The sequence below is a fragment of the Ixodes scapularis genome, unplaced genomic scaffold (genome assembly GCF_016920785.2).
Source record: "Ixodes scapularis isolate PalLabHiFi unplaced genomic scaffold, ASM1692078v2 PGA_scaffold6__148_contigs__length_123643588, whole genome shotgun sequence".
NCBI lineage: Eukaryota > Metazoa > Arthropoda > Arachnida > Ixodida > Ixodidae > Ixodes > Ixodes scapularis.
Window position 1 is genome coordinate 108,735,374 of NW_024609881.1, and position 19,044 is coordinate 108,754,417.

The window sequence follows — 19,044 nt, forward strand, 5'->3', positions numbered from 1 at the left end:
AGAGCGTTAGCCATTTAATGGTGGACACCTTCTGCGCAGATTGGTTGCGTATGCGCGTGCGTGCATTCCCGCATGGCGAGGAGGACAGTGGGTGTAGACGCTGAGCAAAGCTTGTAGACGCTTGTCGACGATCATCGCTTTCGCCTCCTCATCGTCGTACCTTGTATTGCAGACGGGGCTTCTGAACCCCGATCGAGCAGTTGGAAACACTCAAATCTCGAGGCACACTACTGTTACTTTGGCCGTACAAAAGCTGTCTTTATAGATGCATGTTCAATGCCTACTTATGTATGAAGCAAACGTGCTTAGACCGTGTTGGAGGCGTATCTGCAGATAGTGTTGTCGTCATGTCGCAATCAAACACCGTGGTCTTTTGCGTGACTTGGGCAGTCTAATTGGCGCGGGTTCTTCCTATACGGCGAATAGCTCGGAGCCCCTGATCGACTTTGGTGGCCCTGCGGATGTCGAGATAACCATGTTTCCACCACGTTATCTGCCCGTTGAACCTTACTGTACTCAGGTGCACGCATGATAGGCGGCAAGTTGAGCGCTTCACTAATTTTCTTAGCTTGTCGACAGCATTCGATAACCTCGAACAGCCCGCTTTCCGTAGCGCAAGTTCGTCTGCTTCGTTTGCAAGGGTTGTGTTGACGTCAGAACGTCGAGCTCTCATTGGTCCTGATTGAAGGATAGTGGGTAGACCTCAAAGCAAGCTGCCTTCAGGTCTACCCACTATCCTGCATTCAGAACCAATCAGAGCTCAGCGTCTCTCTGACGTCAACACAACCCCCTCAAAAGAAGCAGACGAATTTGCGCTACGCATAGTGTAGACACATTGAACTGCACTGAACTTTTTCCTCGCGAAAGTTTAGCCTCCGTCGCTTCTCGACAGCATCCTTCAGGGGATGACGGGCCGACGTTGTCGCAATCGTGATGCCCTCACCCTTTGAAAAAGAGCGACGCTCGCTTTTTCGCGGGGTACAAGCGACACAATCCGTCACGCTGTGTTACGAACCAACGGCATTTGAGCTGCAGCCCATCGGTTGTAGCGTCGAGGTTTTCTTTGGTGGGATCCGGGCATTTCGGTGCAGGACGTTTCGGTGTAGGACTTCTCGGTGCGGTTTTTTCGGTGCACGGACGTTTCGGTGTAAATGATATTTGTGTTTGGAAATAAATAGTTGAAACTCCAGACATTGCGGACCTTTGTGAAATTGAATATCTTGAAGCAGGAGAGTTACAAGATGTATTGATAGGGATTGCAGATTTGTCTTACTTTAGCTGTGTTTTTGTCCATTACAGAAAAGAAAAAAAATATAGACTTCAACAACAAAAATTAATAGCGTCTCCAGTCCAACAATAATATATTCAGTTATTTATTGCGGGGAAAGATATTTAAGTACGGTTGTCAAGGCAGTCATTATGAGAGATCAAATAATCTATACATTTTACAAAAAAATGCAACGTGCTTTCTTTTAGCGGCAGGCATTCATACAATGGATATATAAGGTTTGGTTTAGCTTTAGGTTTGGTGAGGCAAAATGATGGCATGAAATAGTCGCCACATAAATACTCGAAACAGTGGCGAGTGGGGCCAAGTAAGCCGAATATAATTTCTTAGTCATTTGATTCATAAACATAGCAAATAAAGGAATTGTTATTTGTAGAGGCAATGATAAAAGTACCATACCGAGAATAAATACTGCATGAGCATGTATAAATAAGTACTATAGGTGATAAAATATGCGAGGTACGTTCAAAGACAATCAAAGGATAACCAGGACTTCCATTCATATCCACCAGAGTTCCCGCACACCGAAAAGTCCACGCACCGAAAATTCCGTGCTCCGAAATGTCCGTGCACCGAAAAGTCCGCAGCCAAAAGTCCTACACTGAAAAGTCCTACACCGAAAAGTCCTACATCGAAAAGTCCTAGACTCCTCTTTGGTTCCTGGAGCACTCACGGCGATGAGATTCAGGGAAGAAAGGGCGGCGATTGGTTCACGCACGTGATCCCCCGTTCACGAGAAAAACAAAATTTGCAGCCATAGAATCTGTCAATCAAAACCGCCATGTGCGGAATTGCATTTTCTGAGAAACGAAGCCGACGCTCACGTTCAATATGTCCATCCTCCTGGCACGGGCCGCCGCGTCTCTTCAAAACGTCGCCTCGTCGCTGCTTCTTTTTTCTTTTTTTTGCGACGGCCTTTGGAACGCGCACACGGGGCAAGGGAGTGTGGTGTGGGTTGACTCAACGTATCGTCAACACGTCACGCGCGCGTTTACGCACGCTATTGGTTTAGGGCGCAGTTGTTTCGCAGGCGCGGCTTTTGACGTCACGCCGCTAAGGTGGCGCTGCGGTCGTCGCGGTGCAATTGCAAAAAAAACCCTTAATTTCACGCGAATCCGGTTTCTATAGCATAATCTGCTAGTGTCCCCACTTGGTGTGGGCAAACGCCGGCTCGTTAAGGAGCAGTGTGTTCGTCTATAGTCCGGTTAAGAAAAGCGGGACACTGAGCCCCACCCACAAAGCCCTCTGCTCTCATGATTGGTTGCTTCCCTCTCTCCACTCGCCTCCTCTCCAGCATTTGCTCCTCTAAAGTAGGAAGAGTGCAGAGCTCGGTGGGGAGGAACTTGTCCCGCTTTTTTTTAAACTTTGCCTCGCCGTACGCGCCCACGCGACTCTCTTGAAATAAGAGTTCTTCCAATGCAGTTTTGCATTAGTAATAATTTTATGGTCCTCGATCGATTAGTGAGTTTGTATAGGGCGTCTACGCTGTGAACGGGTCAGGTGCACTAGGACGTACCAATAGGATAGGATCATCTTCGGAGAGGATGCCGAATTAAACGAGAAAATTTGCTTCATTCTGGTGTCATAAGACGATAGGGACAGGGATCAATCCATGGAGCGTCAACGTTTCCACGTGTCTTCTCTAATTTTCCCCAAGAAAGACCCTTGATATGTGTTATCAATTCTTCTTGATATATAGAAAGAAGCATTCACAGACGGCGGTTCATTCGGATGTCACTTTGGGCCCACCGGAAGTTCGGCCATGTTTGTTTATGTTTCGGTTGGAGTACCGTGTAAATACTTCGTCTCGTATCCTACACTGACACAAAGTATAGCCAAAACTCTGCCGATCAGTTCCAGGCCGCGTTTTGCGACGCGCTGATATCCACGTCGGAAAAATGTACCGCATGGTTTTTAATATGCTCGTGATTGGACCTGGCTGGCTGACCGACGTCCATGGGTTATATTGATTATTGGCGACGTGCTAAAATTCTTCAATAGACCAATTACTCCCCCCCCGCCCCCCCATTTCCCGAAAGGCCACGCGCCACTCGCGCAAGGGACTGTGGGAACGTCGCGTACCTGGCCCCGCAGCGTATACCACGAAACACCGGGGAAAGCGAGAGAGACAAAGATAATTGTGGTAGCGTAGTTGCTTGCCCATCTTTTACCGTTTCGCCTACGTTGACTCCCCCACCTCCCTCGTCCACCAACAACAATAAAAAAAAAAAGATCATGAGCCATTCCACTTCGTGAAGGTGAATGACCAGCGAAGCTGTTGAGCACACGACACAGACGTGACAGAATTGGGAATTAAGGTACGCACACATTTATTGTCTTGATCGGTCGGCATCGATAAAGTGCAAGTGTTCCCCGACATCTCCTGCAGCGGACGAGTCCGCTTTGCAGGATCCCGCACATTGCCGATGTTGGTCAAGTCGTTGTCGAACCACAGCCGATAACACACACCCTACAACTACACCCAAACTGCCTGTTCAAAAAAGCCCCTTTCTAATTTAGCGTATGCTCCCTTAAAGTTGTCCAATTTAGCAGCATGGTACCTGCGTATCTGTGATGCGTCTCCGCCCCGCGACGTTCGTCGTCTTGTCTGGTTTGCCGCGTGCGCTTGGCGTTTTGTGCACGATCATCATCGGTGGTGTTTGCCGCCGCCGATGACATTCTCGTTGCCGTTCCCGCCGTTGCTCTTCGTGGGCGCGTTGCCCTTCGTAGGCGCGTTGCTCTTCGGGAGTCCGTACTATACGCGGCCTCCCCATTATTACATTCGCGTGTACGACTATTGCCGCCCCGTGGAGCCGGAGGAAACCAGACACGCGCGACGGGAGCGCCACCCCGGGAGAGCGGAAGGAAGCTAGGCACGCAAGCGCTTGGAACGACGACAAAGAGGGGGAACTGCGAGGTTTTGTTGACGCGCATGAAAAATGCACGGAACCCTAGCCATAAACAGCCTCGCTGTGAAATCGTTTCAATCAGCCAAACATCTAGAGGGATGGTGCAAAAGGTGACTTACGTCCCCTTTTCACCTGTATACAGTGATAGCAGCACACCAGCGTAAGTTCAGGAGCACGCAGCAGGGTACAGTTCTAAAACCGGCTTCAAAATATAACCGTTTCAGCAAAAAGAGAGTGCGTTTGAAAAGGGGCGGCCAAAGCAAACGTTGTTAACGGACGAATAGTGAAGTAAAGTTAATGACCTAGGATTAATTAATTTACTCTCGCACTTGTACGTCCGCTACGGACGACAAAGTTATTACAACCCCCCCCCCCCCCCCCCCCCCCTTTCCCCGAAGCAGCTTCGCATCTTCCGGAACTCCTTTTAGAAAAACGGTTCTAATTAAAAATAAATCAAGAAGAACAAAAACACTGTACTATGCTTCGGCGTGAGTAGTGTTATTGATGTTTTCGGTGGCCTTGGTGATGCATAGAGGCCGATTTTTGTTTTTGCCTGAATATATTCCACGGTGTTGTCTGAATTAACCCCCTTGATTGCTGCGTACATTTAGTTTTTCGTGTCGGTGTAGTAGCAGGGAGTTTTCTTTTTCTTTCTTTTTTTAAATTTATTATGAGGTTAATTTTTCTGCGCGATTTTATCTCGCGCGTCGTTTGTGTCAAATCTTGCGCACAGGTGACAACTTGCGCATCGGCGATAAACGGGGTGCCGGTATGCGCATCCCAGGCCTGTATCGTCGCGTAGCGCGCGACTCCCGTTCTCAGCGGCCGTATAGGGCCGTTCGCCGAAAGACAGTTCGTAGCTGGTCAGTTGGTACAGGGCAATTCGTCGGATAAGGCATTTCATCGTAGGACAATTTGTTCCTTTTTTCGTCATGGTGAGCCTTTGGACAATTCTGGAATTTGGACCGTAACGACGATTTTGGTCACGCAGATGACGTGCGTTACCAAAAGCGTCGCTGTGGCCGGCCTTCCCTGATTGGTTCTGCCCCCAATGTGACGTCTTGCGAAGGACTAATTCTGGTTTTACCGACGGAAATAAGATCCATGTTTGACTGTCAGTCTTGGCGGTGTTGATCTGAAAACGCGGCGACTCCAGGCTTCTACTGTACTTTTTACACAGACCATCGAAATCGTCCTTGGTATAGTCTATATTACTGGTCGTGCCGTCAGAAATAGGAATCACCGAAACTGTCTGGTCGCGGATAGATAGGATTCCGTGTTTTCGGAGTTTATTTCTCGTGAAATTCGGAGGGTGTTTTTCGGAGTTTATTTTTGTTACGTTCCGAATTCTCTGAAATTCGGAGTTTGTTTTACTGTGTACCCAGTTTAAAAGATATGATACTAAAAAATGAATTCCGAGTACCATAATTTGTTGTCCCAAAGGAACTTTCATGAGCTAAAAGGCAAACCATTTTTGTCAGCAGTTCGAGATTTCATAGGAAATCGAAGTGGCGTCTCCCATGGACCACTGACCCTGTGCACTTATATATATATAAAAAAAAAAGAGTCATTTGTTTTTGGTCGTTGTAATCTCGAAATTTTGAGTTTTTCGGATAAATCCGTATTGACGAAAAATTTACCGGCGAGTGTTTCTCTGATTTATCGGAAAACACGGAACTCTCAGAGCTGTTTTTAACGTGCACAGGTCTCTTCGGACAGAGAGAGAGAAGTGTTGAAAAGAAAGGAAATCTGGAACTTATTAACCAATTTCCTCAATCTGAGAGTTCGTGATCCAAGTTGTCGGGTTTCTTTTCCAAAGGGCTCAAGGAATGAAACCTCGGAGTTTCCGTGAACGCCACCATCCATGGGTGGCTCTGACCTTTAGGAAAGAGTCTATTTGGACCGCGGTTCGATAGCACGCATGGAGCGGAAGCTCGCGCTGCAAACCATAGCCTCCTCTATACTCACAAAGCCTGGCAGTTCGACGACGGAGCCATAGAGTGCCCGGTCGCAGATTTCGAGCGCCAGGATCTGGTAGCACAGAGCATTTCTCGGGGAGTCTGGTATTCAGCGCACAGCTTTTGCAGCGGCGCGGGACCCGAAACATGGTTTTTGAAACCCGACGAGAAACGAAGCGGTAACCCGAGGAACGCGAGAAGCACGAGCGGACATTCCATTGCTCGGGACAAGTGCGTTTCGGCGTCTCGCCGCAGCGGGGCGCCCGTTGCATGACTCTTGTCTGCCGTTCTATACCTTTTCACTTTTGGCGGCCGCGTCTCGTGGCGATCTGCCAGGCTTTGTCAGTATAGACGAGGCTATGTGCAAACTTAAGCCGCTCCGATCATTGCTGGTTTCGGTATAAGAACAGTCGCGGCGCGTATTTGTTTAATTACTATATACTGCCGCGTCACGCTCCTTCGGGTTTCCTCGTTCCAGAAGAGCTGGTATAGGGCTGTTTCTGCCACCATTCTGAGCGATTTGAATACACTCGCTTTTCGCTTATAGTCACGGATTAAATATGCCACCTTGAAAGGCGTAATCGTTCTTGACGCTTAATAAACATATGTAAAAAAAAAGACGCGGTGTTTGTTGCAGACATCATTACAGAATGATCTGCGGACTCAATCCTCCAGCGCATCTTCGAAACATTTACGCATTTGCCCATTTCGAACACAAGCTGCAGGTGTTTTTTTTCGTATGATTAAGAGGCTTGTCATACAAAGAAAAGATGGATGGATGGATGTTAATGGCTACACCCTTTGAAATGGGCGGTACATTGCGCCACCTAGCCTAAGTCTAAAAAAAGACTTAGGCTGGGTGAAGCGCGCCTTAGACAGTGCCATGTAGATCTCTCTTTCACACGGTGTATCCGAGCCGCGTTCCGCGTTCCACCATGCATTTGTACTGTAATTCGTTCAGTATCATAATATAAAAATATAAAAATAATAAAACGTGCTTTTGAGATGGCCGCGTTCGGATTGTGTATACCAGTTAAGATTTGGAACTCTTTTTTAACTCCATTTCACAACGGGTCCGAGTGCAGACGACGCTATATGATCGCCAACCAAGTCGCGCCAAAAAAGTGCGCCGTCACGGCGCCTGATATATTTTGGGTGTGCCAGCGAACGAAGAGAAACAACAAGCGTCGTGATAGGTTTTTTTTTTTTTTTTTTTCGCTTATGGGCGACGAAAAAAACAATAAAATATTTCAATCTGCAAATTGTAAAGAAATAGAGGGGAGACGAAACGAGAATGGGTCACGGTTACGCTTATATCCTGCGCCCATACTGGAAGTGGCGATGTTTCAAGATGGCGGCGCCCACGGGGTACAGGTAGTCTCGCTGCTCTGGCGCCATCGTCCGAGTAGTTTGCCTATTGCTCCTCACGAGCCATTTTATCGCCCTAGTTCCTAATCTCGGGGCTCGTTTATCTGCAGCATGGAGGAGATAGAGAAATCGCCGGCGCTATTATCTTATGCTGCGCGTCGTCTCGGTTCACGCAGCGTCGCGGGCGTGAAACGCGTATCATCTGCGTGTAACCGGCATCGATTACGGTTACAAGCCAGAGAGCAACAACTTTGTGCTCTGGCTCAGATATGGGATACGCGTAGTTCTGTAGTTCCCCACTGAGTTACGCATGTGTTAACCTAGTCTTGCATCTGTTTTTTTTTTTTTTTTGGGTAAATAGATTAGAGTTATTACTTTCGAATTTATCTTTCTGCGGTTATATTACCGTCTCTGGGAGTACAACCGCCATTGCTGATCTTCGCTCGTATTAAGGGGTGTCCAAACAGGACACTACAAAACGCACGAGTCCGACAAATCGTGAAAATTAAAGCGGACGCGCCCGCTTCAAGCCCGCTTCAATTTTCACGATTTGTTGGAGTCGTGCGTTTTGTAGTGTCCTGTTTGGACACCCCTTTACCGAGATGCCGCGTCACCAAAGCGGACGTTAACGAGTGTCCACAAAGGCCCCTGCCATGGAGAAGGACGTGGCAGAATATAAAGCGGCATTAACCCGTCCTGGGGCCCTAATAAGCTGGACACCTGGCGAAAAAAATCGGCGAGAAACCTGGCGGCCGTGATTGGCCAACGCCGCACTTGACCCTAGCGGCGCCGGCCAGTCAATCACAGCCGCCAGATTTCTCGCCGACTTTCTCGCCGAGTGTCCAGTTCAGAACCCCTGGAGCCCTAAACTCGTCAAACACAAAGTTGGAGCGGAAAGTTCGCGGAGCGCGCCGATTGGACGTCGGCGTAAAAAGTGCGAAGTCATCGTCGTGATAGGCCAATCGGTGCGCTCCGTCAACTTCGGCCCCAATTTTGTTTTTGACGAGTTTAGAGGCCCAGCTGTAATAATGAAGTGAAGTATATGAACGGAACAGAGAGGAAAGAAAAAAAACTGAAGGTCGGTCGGCTATTATGGCGGCGCCCATGCACAGCTGCTGGTCGCGCTCCGAGTGTGCGCATTGCGCAGTGGCCCTATTGTGCGTAATCTCAGATTTCGCGCATGCATATACAAAGTCCGATGACTCGGCATTCTGCGACCGGGTGATAAGCGAGAGAAAGCTGCGTATTCGATATACCAGGGGTGGCCAGGCCGACCAGGCCTAAGGGCCGCAAACGAAACCGCGAAACTTCTAAGAGCCAGGGGGGGGGGGGGGGGGGGGGGAGGAGGGGGCAAGTTTAAATTTTGTGCAGAGTCTGACTGTACGTATGAGTGCACAAGGATGTACGACAGTACGTATGGGGGTATAAGGTTGCCAAACCGCGAGCCGTACTTCATTCTGCCTGAAATCTTTTCTTTTTTTCCTGGGGAAATGCGGGAAGGGGGGGGGGGGGGGGGGGGGGTCCCCTTACGAGGGACCGCGAGCCGCACTTGGACCGGCAAAGAGCCACATGCGGCTCGCGAGCCGCGGTTTGGCCACCCCTGCGATATACCCTTCTAATGATGCCTCTTTTTCACTATATTTTAGCTGTCCTTTAAATATAAAGAAAATACTGTTTCTAAAAACTTGTGTTTAACAACAAAAAAAGTAAGTTAAATGAAGACATGTTTATCTGCTCCCGCCGATCGTTTTGTTGATGCCTGTTTATATCAAACTGGCTTTACGGTGACGTTCGACCGCAGAACGATCTCGTTATCTCCCTTACTAAAGCCCTTTTCTAACCATTAAACTTGGTTTCAAGATGGCCACGAGCGCTATTAAGATAACACTGCAGCCCAGTGAAGATTCGGGGGTTTTATTTTTACCTACATTAAAAACAGAATAAAGAGAGAGAGAAGAACAGTCGCGCATTCTAGATTATCGACGCTCTGCATACGTTGATGCCCTGCTGCGTGCGGGGTTGGATCAAAACGTGGGTGCCTCTCTCTCTGATGAACGGGAGACGATCTCGATTTCTCTCTTTTGATTCGACGGTTCTCATTTCGGATTTAGTGTTCCCGTGATAAGCTAAGGTAATACGTTAATGTTCCGCTGTAAAGGGCGAGCGAGTCTACGACACCGGTTCACTCGTGTTCGGTGCTGCGTATACGAGCTCTTAGTGCTCGTAAAGTGTAGAACAGGTACCGATTTTTAATGTACAGCGTGAGTCGCGAAGGGCTGGTTGGCTGTTTGAAGGGACCATATAAGTCGGTTTCTTAACTTATGACGCTACACGAAAACGAAAAAACAAAATCTTTTCGGAAGGTTTTTTGACGCCCCAAGACCTATCAGTTCATGAAGAACGGTTCGCCTCGAGCACTATCGCTTCCTGGCACACTATAGAAAAGCAACTGGGCGATAAAGAACTCTTTCGCATCAAGAAAGGAGCTTAAAAGGACTCTTTACAGGTTTTTCACTAAGAACTTTTTTAGGGGTTGCTTAAAAGAACTCTTTAGGGTGCTAAATATGGGCAAGCCGAAGAACCCTCTAAGTGCTCTTCCCCGACCAGATATATATATATATATATATATATATATATATATATATATATATATATATATATATATATTAGGACTCTAGGATTTGTTACAGAGGTGCCCGAAGGTGGTGGATTCTGTGTATCAAACTTTCACCGAACAAAACTTACCTGGCTAGGAAGTTAGATATATCAAAGACTTGTTCCGTGTGTGTGGTCTAGTCCAGGGTATCAAAACACCCTGGACTAGACCACACACAAACGCAAATGTGTGTGAACCAGCTTAAAGGGGCGTCAAACTCCTTTGTCGACGCGTAATAATTCGAGGATAAAAGCGGACGGTTTTGTTTCAGTCTCTCCCCTTCGCAAAGACTCGATGGCTTGCAAAGTTCTTGGGATCACATTGTTGACGGTGTCGACAATGCGATTCCTAGAATTTCGTCGTCAGGATTTCGCAATACCCCGCGGTGATGATATTTAAAAAAAAGGCGGTTCGTATACAGTGGGCACGAGTACTGCGTGAACATTTCATCTGGGCTCCCTAAACAATCGATGCATCGACGTAGTACACGTTGGTATGTTTGCTCGTATCGGCTGCGATGGCGGGAACAGCCGAGCCTTGACAATCTGTGAAACTCGGCTCGTCGTGACCCGTGCTTCGCTCGTGCCCCAGCGCGTGGCCATGATACAAACATTGGCGGAAAATATTTGGCTCCACGTCAGATCTATTGGGAACCCTGCGCTTCGGTGCGTACTCGGCTTTTCTGTATTTTTTAGAGCGCAGCTCTTAGGCGCCCGTTTCCGGCTTGAGCGGCGTCGGCGTAACCGCGCAGTGCGTTATGGGACGCGTGACGTCACTGATGACGTTATTGGCATCCGCATCGTCATCGTCACTCATGACGTCATCAGTAACGTCACTGATGACGTCATCGTCATCGTCACGTGACCCTCGTGAGACGGCGGCGACGCCGCTCGGAGGGAAGGGTAGCAGACAGGATCATGGAGGTGAGGAGGAGGGAAGAAGGATATACCTTCCCCTCAGTACCCTTTCCCTCCTCCTCCTCAAGAGCTGCGCTCTAATCCGCCGTTACAGGGAGCTGTAAACGGGTTTCATTTTTTTTGTTAAATTTCATTTGTGCGTGCGTGTGTGTGCGCGTGTTTGTTTGTTTGTGTGTGTGCGTGTGTGTGATTAATTTTAATTATTCCACCCAACCAGACTGATATCAGTCGAATGTTCACTTTCAACACGCTGTTTGCAAACGAGTCTTCGTGTGAAGGACGTCCACGCATACGGTGCGCTGTCAGAGTTTGTGGGTAGCGAAGTTCGTTCTTTATATGGGGGAATCCTTCCGTGCCCGAGTTTTGGAGCGTGGGTGCCCTGCCGCCGCGCCCAGTCCGTGTTTGCGACCGCGCGCTCGGGGGTTGAGAAGCCGTACACCTTCTTTATCGATTGCGGCGGGTGAAGCCGGCCCTCAGATTATGCGTCGTCCAGCTTCTTGGTGCGTCTGTACGCTCGCGTGACACTGGGGAACTCGAGGCGAGTGCAGGACTTCCGCGATGCGTCTCCGTGCATGGATCCCGGTTACCGAAGGAAACTGATGGGACACGCCGGAAACAAGGACCAACCTGAAGCTTGCAAATTTCCTATAACATAAAGTATATATGTATGGTTTCCGTATTTTCCGGATTGTGCGGCGGGCAAGTGTTATAGGACGCGTCTGTTAGTCGCATGGGAACGCCATTCAAATGACAACATAAAGAAAGCGTGGAGAACGCGCGGGGACGAGGCTGCCAAGCTGGAGCCGCCGTCATTGGTCGACATCGGGAGGAAACAAACGCACAAGGTGTACAAGCCGCAGACGAACTTGCGCTCCGTGCAGTCGGCACTAGAGCCACTAAACAGGCTACGCTTCTGAGTGACGACATGTCAGCCATCTTGGTGCTTAAAATTATGGTTGCCAGATACCTGAAGCGTTACCCGATAACGTTTCCCAGAAAATGTTAGAACACTTCGCGACGGAGCAAACCGATATCACCTGAGCTTGCTACCCGCATGTCTAAAGCTGAGGAAGTGACTTTTTTTTAATCGTGACGATCGACAGTTGGCAATGTCTGCTCTGCTGTAAGCACCAAGATGGCGGCGCCCACTGGCAGATCGGGGAAAGGAGTGCCCGTACTCTAAACGTAGCTCATTTAGTAGGCTCTATAGTCGGCACCTGTAGTGTGTATAATTGAAAGTGGCATATTGTGGCCGAAGAGAAAAAACATTTTTCCGTCGATAGTCCGCAATGGGTGGGGCCATGCACCGGTAAACTCTCGGCTTCGAAACGTCAAACTTGGTACAACAACCTCGTGGGTATCGTGAAGCTACAGTTGTGCGCGTCGCGTCATCGAGTCCGGCGGTTCGATACACGACTCGCTGGCTGCCATCGGCCTCCCCGGTCCCTCCCCGCCACCGGGATGGAGGGGGGGGGGGGGGGGGGGAGGGGGGGAGGTTGAAGAACCTGGACAACCCGGATCGTTCTCCGAGATAAGCCCTTATCTTTACGGCCGCCAGGACCCGATGCTGGCGCGAGATTAGCGTCGCAGATCTCGCTGACACGGAGAAGGGGGGGGGGGGACCGGTTGTACCGCCGACGCGGGGCCCCCGGGCACATCATCACCGCGCGACGCTCGGCGAGGATGGCCGTACTCCGTTTGCCGCTGAGCCGTCTGTGCGGTGGTAATGATTTTAATTCAATTAAATGCAAAGGTGTGAGCGAGCTGGGCAAGAATGACGAAAATAATCCCCGGAGAAGGGGAACAAGAGGGACAACGGACAAACAGGCTCCTGTTGGGTCGGCCGTACGACATTCATCTCTCGTCACGTGATCACTGCCGCGCGCACGCAAATTGTCTCGCGCGTTTGTTTGTAGCATCGGCGACGGAACGCTTCGTCGCTTTTGTGCGTTTCGCATACTTACGCGTCGGTATCTTCTCGAGTTTGACGCCTGAACGATAGATACAACGTGCTACGAAAGTCTCGTCCAGTCGGAAGCCGTCATCGGAATCGAATCACGCATTTAACGACACGCATATAAATGTTAATTCTTTCCAGGAACCATAGAGGATCGGAACTCTCTTCCCCGTGGTGTACTGACAATGGACTCTCTAAGCCAATTTGAAAATAATTTGCTCGCCTGCATAGCGTCATATATATAGTGCGGGCTAGACTTTATACGGTGTATTTATTTTATTTCTGTTTTTTTTTACACGTTTGAGCGTGTTAAAATTTTTGATTCGCGAGCAGCTAGTGTGGTCGTGCTTGCTTGATTGTGTGTTAGATATTTTTTTTAAACCATCATTTTGGGTTGGCTGTCTAAACTCTCCTGAATGCGGTCAAAACGTTAGCCCAATGTTGGAAAGAAATACTCGACAAAAGTATTTAAGTTACTGAATACCTGCTTCATAAAGTATTTAAAATACTACTCAAGTCACTTTCGGTGCAAAGTATCTTGAGTAGGATACAAATACTTAGGAATGTAATTCCATTACTTTTGAAGATACTTCCGCATTGCGTAATTTGAATCGACGTCAGTGACTACGACAATTATACAGTTGCGCGAATCTGGTTCACCAGAATGATTTATTTCCGCGCATCAACACAAAACAGCAAAAAAAAAAAAAAAAAAAAAACATCCTATGGCTATTTTATGCAGTCCAAATATAAGGAGCAGAATACTGTCACGAATGACAAAGGATCAAGCGGCGAATAACTAAAGAAACTAAACGTTTAATGGGGCGAACTTGTGCCAAAAACAAAACAGAGAAAGGCTAGCGTCGCAGGCGTCGATGTAGGAGAAAGAGCAGGATTGAGCGCTGAAACAAAACTAGCTCCGGACAAAAAAAAAAAAAAAAAAAATTGGCTTGTTTTTTGTATATTTTTACAGCATTGATTTTGGTACGCCTCAACGGGTGACCGGTCTCTTAGCTGTAGATGAGAAATTTAGCCAGTGCAATACAACCGCTTACACGGGGTTTTAACGTGCATCACGCAGTAGTGATCACACGAACGCGTGCGGGTACGAATCTCATCCAGATCGAAACGGGCGAGGGCGGTGGGGATCGAACCAAGGAGGTTCCCAGAGCAAGCTTTCGCTACCGCTTAGAGGGAACAGCGCAAAAAGGACGTAGGACCAGGTCGAAGAAACACACAGACAGGGCGCTGACTTACAACTGAAAGTTTATTGCTCTGAAGAAAGAGAAATAAACGCAGAAAGGAGGAAGGGGAGAGAACAAACAAATCAAACCAATAACATGCGGCATCACCCACGCCCACGCTCCGTCACACGAATCTGCCACTTTTAGAGCGCAGCTCTTAGGGGCCCCTTTCCGGCTTGAGCGGCGTCGGCGTCGCCGTCGGCGTCGGCGTCGGCGTAACCGCGCGGTGCATCATGGGAAATGTCCCATAATGCACCGCGCGAGCCCCCCACCGGGGTCACGTGACCTCGTGGGGGGCACGTGACTCCCCTGAGGTCACGTGACCCCCTCCTCGAGGTCACGTGACCCCCCGAGGTCACGTGACCCCCGCCGATGTCGCGTGACCCCCCGATGACGTCATCCTCACTGATGACGTCACCGGCATCCACATCGTCATCGTCATCATCACTGATGACGTCACCGGCATCCACATCGTCATCGTCATCATCACTGATGACGTCACCGGCATCCACATCGTCATCGTCATCATCACTGATGACGTCGCCGGCATCCACATCGTCATCGTAATCATCACTGATGACGTCGCCGGTATCCGCATCGTCATCGTCATCATCACTGATGACGTCACCGGCATCCACATCGTCATCGTCATCATCACTGATGACGCCACCGACATCCACATCATCATCGTCATCATCACTGATGACGTCACCGGCATCCACATCGTCATCGTCATCAAAACTGATGACGTCACCGGCATCCACATCGTCATCATCACTGATGACGTCACCGGCATCCGCATCGTCATCGTCATCATCACTGATGACGTCACCGGCATCCACATCGTCATCGTCATCATCACTGATGACGTCACCGGCATCCACATCGTCATCATCATTGATGACGTCACCGGCATCCACATCGTCATCGTCATCATCACTGATGACGTTACCGACATCCGCATCGTCATCGTCATCATCACTGATGACATCATCAGTGACGTCACTGATGTCGTCACCGGCATCCGCATCGTCATCATCACTCATCACTCGCTGATGACGTCATCATCACTGATGACTTCATCAGCGACGTCACTGATGACGTCACCGACATTCGCATCGTCATCGTCATCATCACTGGTGAAGTCATCAGTGACGTCACTAATGACGTCATCGGTACCCGCATCGTCATCGTCAGTGATGACGTCATCAGTGACGTCAGTGATGACATCATCGGCACTGGGGGTCACGTGACCCCCAAGGTCACGTGACCCCCCACTGGTTAGTTTAACCCTCCCCCCCCCCCCCAGTGCCCTTCCCTCCTCCTCCTCAAGAGCTGCGCTCTAATTCGGTGTTACAGGGAGTTGTAAGCGGCTTTCATTTTTTCTTACAAAATCCACCTCGTCATTTGCAAGGGCAACCGAAGGAGCGCTCACACACGTGTCAGCTCCGATAGACGCGATAAAAAACGCTTCGCCTATCTCCCTCGCAGTTTTGTTTTTGTGACGAGACAAAATCTTTATGTCACGCAATGACGGCGTGCAGCCACACCTGTCACAATGAACCTCTAGGTTTCCTGAGGGCGAGGAACGCAAAGAAAGGGAATGTTCCCTTGCCCTTACGTTTACACAACGCCCGGTTTGACCAATATACACCCTGCCGCAGGACAGGGGGCTCTGGTACACGACCCCGCTTACACAGGCGACGTACGGGGTGCGATGTTTGATGTCGCACACAACGGAAGGGCGTCCCTTTCTTCTAACAGCAGCACAAAGGTGTGAAAGCTTAGATGGCGCCGAGAAGACGACAGGCACCTCAAACCTACCGGCAACGCGCTTAATTCGGTGGGACAGGGCATGGCTATACGGAAGTACGACAGGTCTAGTGGATGGCCTTTGTTTTTTCCCAGGACTAGCGTGCCCCCTAAACATCCGAACAAGGGACTCAGCAACACCCCCCACAACCGCCGAAGGGAAGCCCGCAGAGGCAAGCCTATCAACCTGAGTCATAAAACTTGACCCACACCTATGGTGACATGATTTTAACAAAGACGCCCTGAGGCACGACCCAGCAATAGCCCTTTTCACCAATTTTGAGTGTGCCGAGTCATAAGGAAGTAATCCCTTCTTTGATCTAGGATCATAGGCCCAGCACACGTGTGACGTCCCAAGGCGGAGATTAATGTCCAAAAATTGCAAAGCCCCTTCTGTCGGGACCTCGAGCTTAAAACTTAGGCCCTGGGAACATTCACTAAAAATGTCCACAATCTCTTTAACCGTTTCAACACAGTCGTTGTGTTTTGCGCTGTTCCCTCCAAACAATATGTACCACCAACTAGCCCAACTACATGCCTTGCTTTCGCTACCGCCACGCGGAGCACCTTTTGTACCCGCGTGGGTTTCTGGAACATTCGGCATATAGCGTGCGGCGCGTAGAACATTCGTGACTCGATCACACGACAAGGTTCTCGATCTTACGAGAATCTCAAGCTGACAGAATAAATAAAAGAGGAGTACGCTCCCTAAAATCGAACCCGGAGGCTCCGCGCGACAGCCAAGCGTGGTACCCATTCGGCCTCACGCTCGCTCGGCGACGCGCGTGGCAATATCACTGATACATGCAGTGATGTGATTGCTGCGCCAATTGCGCCAAACTGCGCCAAGGGGTGAACCCTGCTACATCCTGCTACATTTTGCCAAAATATGGGTAAACTGCGCCAAGCCTGCGCCAAAAGATCAATTTTGGTCGTCTTTCAAAACCGAAACTAAACTGAGTACCGTAACTGAGCATGCATGAGCTAGGTAGCGCAAGCGGCCGCCCAACAAAAAGTACCCTGTATCAATCGTCCATCCGGTCTTGCATAGTTTTTTTCCCGCCACCTCTCGTTTCACGCTCTCGTCGTTCATGTGTCTCGTCTACACCGTGGTCTCGTCTCGCGTCTTTTTAAAAACAATTTCAACGATAGACGCGGGCGTGTGTTGACGCTTCAGTGCTTCAGTCGTTGTACAAAGCGCTCCAAGTACATTTTTGACCCTGACTCGCGATGTATTGTTTTGACCTGACTCGCTCAGGTTCTTTTTCTCTGTGTGTTTAGCTTGTACCTCGCCTGCGGGCCTGGCAAGCACTTGCTGCTGGACTATTTTTTGTCGTATGCTGGACAATTACATTTTGCATACAATTTTGGGAACCAGTTGGCGACGGAGCGGATTGGCGTGGTGTCTGTTTCGATCGAACAGCCATCTCCGCTCGCGCGACGAATCACGTGCAAATGCAAGCCGGCCGAAGTTGCCCTCATGTGCATGCGAACATGACTGCACGAAAGAGGCACCAGCCGGGACACTTGCAACCCATTGTTTTATGTTTGCTTACTTTTCACGAAAATCTGGCACGTCGGGAACAAGTTAAACGGTGGCAAGCGGTTTTTCGGAATCGCTCGGCAACGGCCACAGCACTGTTCAATTGTGGGATGTCACAATGTCTCTTTGGAGACATTGAAAGTGGGAATTCATTACTAGTCAAAGGCAAAGCGAGGCTTGCAGCATCCTTGTACTAGAAAGTTTCGAAAAGCAAAGGAAAGCACCTTTGTCTTGTGTACAATTTCGCATTGCACTGCAGTATAGTTACGTGTTTCACCAGTCGGAGACTGCTTCCATTTATTATATTATATAACTACGGTAGTCAACCTACTAGCTTATTTACTAATAGACCAGCTTATTTACTAATAAGCTGGTCATTTTCAAACAAATTTTAATATGCGCAGTTTGGTTCTTATTTATCAATAACGGTACATATATATGTATAATTTAACTGAAGCATTGCAAAATGTGTCATGTCATTGGCATTTCAGTTACATGTTGAAAGACACCCAGGTGGTTGAACTTGACCATAATTTGTTTATTGCGGCGAGTGAAGTGCCTTTTGTTCGTCCAGCACTTAAAACAAATATTTTTATTTTTTAAAGATTATTTGCTCCAAACACCACATTTGCTGCTCCGAAACACTGTTCTGGCTGCTCCAAAAGCAACTTTTGTTGCTCCAAAACACTGTTTTACCTGCTCCAAAGGCCACTTTTGCTGCTCCAAAACACCGTTTTGGCTGCTCCAAAAGTTGCTCCAAAACGGCTTAGGCCAATCACATCACTGTACATGTTACAAAACATTTCTGGGTTAGAAATAAAGAGGTAAATTTAGCTATTGGCGATGTGCGCGATCGAAAGTGTTGCTGTGATCGGCGATACACGATTGGCCGAATGCTGACTATGATGTCAGCAAAGGATTTCTCTTGGACTCTAGGAATAGCAGAACTTCCATTTTGGCGGTTTTGGAAGCGTTGGTTTCAGAGCGCAATGATTTCAAGCTTCCACCATGCCAGTCTATGTGTTACCGCATACAAGAAGTGACGACATTCAAGATGGCTGCGCCCTTGTAGAAAAGGTCGATATACTAGAAAGCTTGGCAGATCGCCAGAAGCGGCCGCCGAAATGGAAAATGTGGAGCGGCAGATAACGGATGAGAGGAGAGCCACGTGACTGGCGCCCCGCTGCGGCGAAACGCCGAAACACACTTCTCCCGTGCGAACAAGTGTGTTTTGGGTCCTCGCCGCTGCAAAAAGCTATGCGCTGACGTCCAGGTTCCCCGAGAAATGGCTCTTTGGTGCTCTGTGCCACCATATCCTCGCGCTCTAAATTTGCGACCGTGCACTCTATGGCTCCGTCGTCGAACTGCCAGGCCTTGTGAGTATAGAGGAGG

General features: G+C 49.0%; 1 protein-coding gene across 1 annotated transcript in view; it reads left to right on the top strand.

Moving 5' to 3' along the window:
* LOC8028630 (zinc finger protein ush) overlaps positions 1-19,044 on the top strand; it is a 232,629-nt gene that overhangs the window by 32,139 nt on the left and 181,446 nt on the right. The window lies entirely within an intron of this gene.